Source organism: Myotis davidii, unplaced genomic scaffold (genome assembly GCF_000327345.1).
Source record: "Myotis davidii unplaced genomic scaffold, ASM32734v1 scaffold425, whole genome shotgun sequence".
In the NCBI taxonomy this organism is placed as follows: Eukaryota; Metazoa; Chordata; class Mammalia; order Chiroptera; family Vespertilionidae; genus Myotis; species Myotis davidii.
The window spans coordinates 4,372,802-4,378,938 of NW_006296413.1; the positions used below are offsets into that span (position 1 = coordinate 4,372,802).

The window sequence follows — 6,137 nt, forward strand, 5'->3', positions numbered from 1 at the left end:
CGTGGAGGTGGGTGGGGGGTGAGGCCGGCAGCTGAGGGTGGGAAGTGGGGAGACCTGGAGCTGAGGGTGGCCTCAGGTCGGCAGGCGGACGTGCCCGCAGCTGGCAGGCTTGCTGCGCACCGTGGGGTCAAGGTGGGCATGGGGTGGTCGGAGAACTGGACGCAGGAGGTGGAGACAGTGGCTGCGGACAACCCCTGCAGGGAGCTGAGGGCAGGAAGGTGAGCAGTGGTACCTGAACGGGACAGGGTTTGATTAATTAGGGGATGGCCGGCTGCCATCACACCCGAGCCCCAAGCGCACAGTGGCTCCCGCACGACAGAAGCTATTCTCTGCTCACGGAGAGTCCGTGACGATTGGGGCAGCTCTCCTCCCGGGCGTCTGGCTGAGGGAGGTGGTGCGGCCAGGCTGAGCGCCCCCAGAGCCAGCCTTGTGCCATCAGGATTAGCAGCGGGATGACATCATTCTGAGAGCGGACGCAGGTGAGCTGCTTGTCGGCGTGGCCAGGTCTCCTTTCTCTCTGGACCTGGGCACACAGTGGCATCTCCCGGCCGGATCGCGATGCCTCCCCACCCCCGTGTCCTGTGGCGACAGCAGCTGCCGCTGGCCCCAGGCCAGGCCTGCGGAGTGAGGACTGTCAGTGACTCAGACAAGTCCCTGGGGGGCCAGCAGGGCAGGCGGAATCCAGGCAGCCGGCCGGAGGCGGCGGCAGCCACAGCCAGCTCAGTTTGCTCAAGACTCTGGGGTCCCCAGACCCCGGGACACGGTTAATGTCCTTACTTTACACCGGCAGCCGGGGAAGGTGAAGCCCCTCAGAGAACCGTGTCTTCTTAGCATGAAACACATCACAAAGCAGGGCTACAATGCCCATTTTATAGATGAGAAAGTCGAGGCCCTGGGAGCCCAGATTCAGAGACCACGAAGCCGGCATGGCCTCTCCCCTGCCCGGGCCCTGCTCTGAGCACAGGCCTCCTCCCACCCTGGACAGCGCCTGGCTCTCCCTCCGTGTCGCCAAAGGCCCCGTGAAAGGTTTCCCCACGGAAAAGAAGTCCCCGTCCGTCCCCCCCGCCCCCCGCTAACGTCTGGGGTCACCCGTTCCCACTTCTGCGGCGCTGCGTGTGGACCCAGCGGGCACTCGTCAACAGAACCTACTTCCTGCCCTGGCATCACGCCAGAGCTGTCCGGGCTTTGGCTCCATGGAAATGCATCTCCCCGTGGCCTCAAAGCCGCTGGTCCCAGGGCTGCTGGCTCCGCACCGTCTCAGGCAGGGCCCAGGCTGGGGGCTGAGTGGATCACAGGGCCCAGGCTGGGGCTGAGTGGATCACAGGGGCCCAGGCTGGGGGCTGAGTGCATGGTGCCTTTAACTGGCCCCTCGTGTGAGCTGCTGCAGCCCCGGCCACAGCCACGCTCGTTTCGCCGTTTCCGGCTTCCCAGGAGCCCCCGCCCCAGCTGCCTCTGGCCCCTGAACAAATCTTCGCTAAGTAGGTCAAGGAGACCAGGAGGCGCTGGGCAGCCGCTGGCTCCTTCCTTTCCGTGTGCTGGCGCCTCCCGCTCGCCTGGCCTCCCTTCACCACAGGGACTTCGCTCTCCTTGTGTGTCAACGCGATTTTCATGTTAAAATTCAACCGAGATGCTCACCAGCCGCTGGAAACAGACTTGTCGGAACTCAGCTGCTCCGGGAGCAGGACTTTGCCCGCCCGCCTGGTGAGGGCCTTGCCCGCAGCTGACAGCGCCCAGCTGGCACCTGTTAACATTTTCACAAGGCGGATGTGGGTGCTGCCCCGCCCGGCCCCTGGCCAGTTCCCTGGAGCTGTGCCTCTGCCCAGTGGCTGGGCCCGCGGCCCAGTCTCGGCCTTTGCGGTGAGCAGCCGGTCTAGCTGACAAGCAGCTCGCCTGTGCCCGCTCTCAGAATGATGCCATCCCCCTGTTCATCCCTGAGGGGCACGAGGCTGGCTCTGGGCAGGGCGCTATGCCTTGCCACCACACCATCTCCCCTCATGTCTCTTTTGTATTTTTATTGATTTCAGAGACAAGGGGGGAGGAGAGAGAGATAGAAATCAATGCTGAGAGAGAACCATGGATCGGCTGCCTCCTGCACGCCCCACACTGGGGACTGAGCTGCAATCTGGGCATGTGCCCTGACTTGGAACGGAACTGGAACCTTCTGGTTCGTAGATCACCGCTCAGGCACTGAGCCAGCAGCCGGGCAGCCTGGTGGCTTTAATGAGCATCCTTCTTCTTTTTTGAGAAAGAAGACCTGGAATGCAGGTATTGGGGTCTGGGCCTTCAGGCTCACGCCCACCTGAGCCGCTGGAGCAAAACGCAGGAAGGTTTGGGCTGAGGGTGCAGGGGGGGCCTCCGGCTCCTGGAAGGATCCTGTCCCCTCCCGCCGTCTGCCACGGGGCTGGTGGTCCACCCTGTGTTTCTGTCCTGGATGCACCTGTATCCTGGATGCATATGCATGAAGGTCAGCCCCCGCCTTCATTCACACACACACATGCATGTACACACACACATGCACACAGGCGCACACATGCACACAGGCGCACGCACGCATGCACACAGGCGCACACACATGCACACATGTGCACACACAGGCGCACACACATGCGCCGTTTGCCTAAGTCCTCGAGGCTCAAGGAGACAAAGGGCGCTTTCGCCCACGGCCCTGAGAACACCCCTGCCTGTGTGGACTGCACAGTGCTGCTTGCTGCCGCCTTCAGCCTCCGGGCTCCCCAGCAGCCTCCTCCCCACCCGCTCTCTCCTCTGCTCTCCCGACCACAGAGGCCTGCTCCTTCTCTCTCCTCTGTTGCTCTTTCTCCTGCACAAACAGGTGTCCGCAGGGTCTCAGCTTCCCCCCGGGGCCTGGCCAAGGGGTTTTCCTGAGCCACGACAGTTGTATCTCTGACAGGAAGTCCATTCTCAGCTCTTCAAATTGTACACACGGCACGTGAGCGGCTGGAAAAGCCACAGCTCCATTAGGCGCCTCCTCCGGGACCTAGGCAAGCGGCCCCTCCGCCCCCCGCCACCCGCTGAGCCCGAGGAGACCTGAGTGGCTCCTGCGGCATCCTGCCCCCCTCAGTGCCAGGCCCAGGACCCACCGTGGTATCACCAGGCATGCTGGGCTGGCATTTGACTGGGATTGCATTGAATCTATAAATTCATGTGTGGAAAGTTGACATCTTGGTAATAAGTCTTCCAATCTATGAACATGGTATATTTCTCCATTTATTTAGGTCTTCTTTCCTTTTCAGCAATACTCCATAGTTTTTAGTGTATGTGTGGATCTTGCCTTTCTGGCCCGTGCCATTAAGTGGCATTTTCTGATTATTACGAGCATACAGAAATACAATAGATTTTTGTATATTGACCTTGTATCCTGCAACCGTACTAAACTCCTTTATTATTCCTAGTAACATTTTAGTAGATTTTTAAGTATTTCCCACAATTATGTCATCTGCAAATAAAGACATCTTTGCCTTCCTTTCTCATCTGTATGCCTTTTACTTATTTTTTTCTTGCCTTAAGTGCACTGACTAGGACCAGTGTTGAACAGAAGTGACGAAAGTGGACATCCTCGATTCATCTATAATCTTGGAAAGCAGCCATCCTCCACCATTAAGCACGGTGTACCACTAGGTTTTTCATAGGTGCCCTTCCTCAGGTGGAGCTAGTTCCCTGTATTCCTAGTTTGCGGAATGCCATTTGTAAGGGCTAAACGCTGAATTCTGTGAAATGCTCTTTGTATTGAGATGATCTCATGGCTTGTTAACGATTTTATTTGTTTGCCTTGATTTTTGAATATTAAACCAACTTTGAATTCCTGGGACAAACTCCACTTGGTCATGATGTGTTGCCCTTTTTAATATATTGTTGGATTCAATTTCCTAAATATTTGTTAAGAATTTGTGCGTCTATGTATGCAAGAGATATTGACTTGTAGTTTTCTTTTCTTACTAGAGGCCCGGAGCACGAATTGGTGCACAGGTGGGGTCCGGCTGGCCTGCCCGGATGGGGGCCAATCGGACTGGGCCAGCGAGGGTGGGGGGACGCGGGAGGTTGGCGAGCCGCAGTGCACATCATAGCAAGTCGTCCCAGCATTCTGGTTGCTTGGCTTTTATATATATAGAGGTGTGTGTTTTCTGATTTTGATATCAGAGTAATGCTGCCCTCACAGTATGAATTTGGAGGTGTTCTATTTCAATTTCATGGAGGATTTTGTGTAGAATTGGTAGTATTTCTTGGTTAAATGTTTGGCAGAATTAACCAGTGAACCCATTAACCAAAAAGGCCTGGAGTTTTCTCTGTGGGAGAGTTTTAAACCGTAAGTTCAATTTCTCTAATAGATGCAGGACTAACAATGTTCTGTTTCTTCTTGAGTGAGCTTTGGTGGTTTGTATCCTTCAGGAAATGTGTCAATTTCATCTAAGTTGTCTAATTGGTAATAAAATATTGCTCACACTATTCCCTTATCATTTTAATGTCTGTAGGATTTATGGTGATGCTTCCGCTTTCATTTCTGATACTGATGATGTGTGTCTTTTTTTTTTTTTTTCCCAAATCAGTGTCTAGAGGTTATAGATTTTATTGATCTTCTTAAATAACCAGCTTCAGGTTTGGTTGATTTTTTTAAAAATCATTTTCTATTTCTTGGGTCTGTACTGTTTATTATTTCCGGTCTCTGACTTACTTTAGGTTTAATTTGCTTTTTTCTTCTCATTGCCTAAGCTGATGTATTTGAGACTCTCTTCCTTTTTAATGTAGGTATTTAATGATATAAATTTTACTCTAATCACTGCTTTAATTTCATCCTACAATTTTTGATGTGTCATTAAAAATTTTAAAACCAGTTCCAAATATTTTCTAATTTTCTTTGTGATGTCTTCTCTGACCTGTGGGTCTTTTAGAAATGTGCTGTTTAGTTTGAAGGAGGTTTTTAGATTTCTCTCTGTTACTGATTTCTAGTTTAATTCCATGACGATCCAAGAACAGACGATGTGTCATTTAAGTCACTTACAATTTATTACATGTGAAGGAAGGCTGGGGGAGAAAGATCGTGATCACAGGGCGCCGGAGGGCTTTGGGCGACAGGAGATGTGACTTGAATTGGGTTTGATCGGTCTGGGGCATCGGAGGGGAGAGGGGAGGGGGAGCCTGGAGGGGGAGCCTGGGACGTGAGGGTCCCCTGAGTTGGCCAAGGAGAGTGGACAGCTGTCTGAAGAGTCCGATCCCCAGGGAAGCACGTAGCTTTGTGATGAGGCTGCAGATAACGGGGCACGAAGGGTGCAGGCGAGGCAGGAGCTTGGTGTCCGGAAGGGGCCCTGGGCTGGGAGACGGCCGGGGTTCGCCATGTCACTCCATGTCTCTGGGCGTTAGTTTCTGCGCCTCCCACATAGGTGGTCAGTGCAATTACCCTCAGTTTCAACGCCCGGGCTGCTGCCAGCACAGGGAGGGTCTGTGTGAATGTGAAGAGCGTGACCCCTTGGGACAGACAAACGGCAAAAAGGCGCCTGTGGTGTGAGGTCTAAAGGCCCGATGGCGGGGGCTTCGGGACATCTGGTGAAACCAGGAGGGCCTCCGATGGCCTAACCGCGCGCTTCTCTCCCCTCTGCTCCCTGGACAAGGTCCCCTGGCCGGGCGACCCCTCGTATCTGGGGGGACCAGGCAGTTCCCGGATCCTGTGACATCACTCCAACCAGCCACGGCCCCTCCCTCAGGACCTGAGTGCAGACGGGGCCAGGGTGAGGGTGTGAGCTCCACGCCACCGTCCGCCCCGTCAGGCCCGTGTCGGGTGTGAGGCCATCCGGTCACCGCTCCCTCGCCCGCAGGTGAACAGGAGGCCGTGGAAGCACCTCTTCTCCATGAACACAGCCCTAGGGTGAGGGCTGGGCGGTGGCCTGGGCCGGACTTCGCCCCCACGTGCCTCCTGCGCGGGCGCCCGGGCAGGACTGACCCGCGTGCCCAGAGCGGGCGGCCCACAGCAGGCGGCCCCTCCATCTGGTGGCGTCTGGTCTGTGCTGAGATCCAGCAGCCCCGTCGCCCACCCTGGGGGGCAGGTTCCGTGATGGCTCCCATGTTACAGAGGCGGCCTCTAGGGGTGGGGAGAGATCGGAGCCCAAGTCTGCCTGGCCCCTGCCCTG

General features: G+C 55.6%; 1 protein-coding gene across 1 annotated transcript in view; it reads right to left on the bottom strand.

Moving 5' to 3' along the window:
- Nucleotides 1-6,137, bottom strand: part of LOC102765542 (solute carrier family 22 member 11) — a 26,959-nt gene that overhangs the window by 8,350 nt on the left and 12,472 nt on the right. The window lies entirely within an intron of this gene.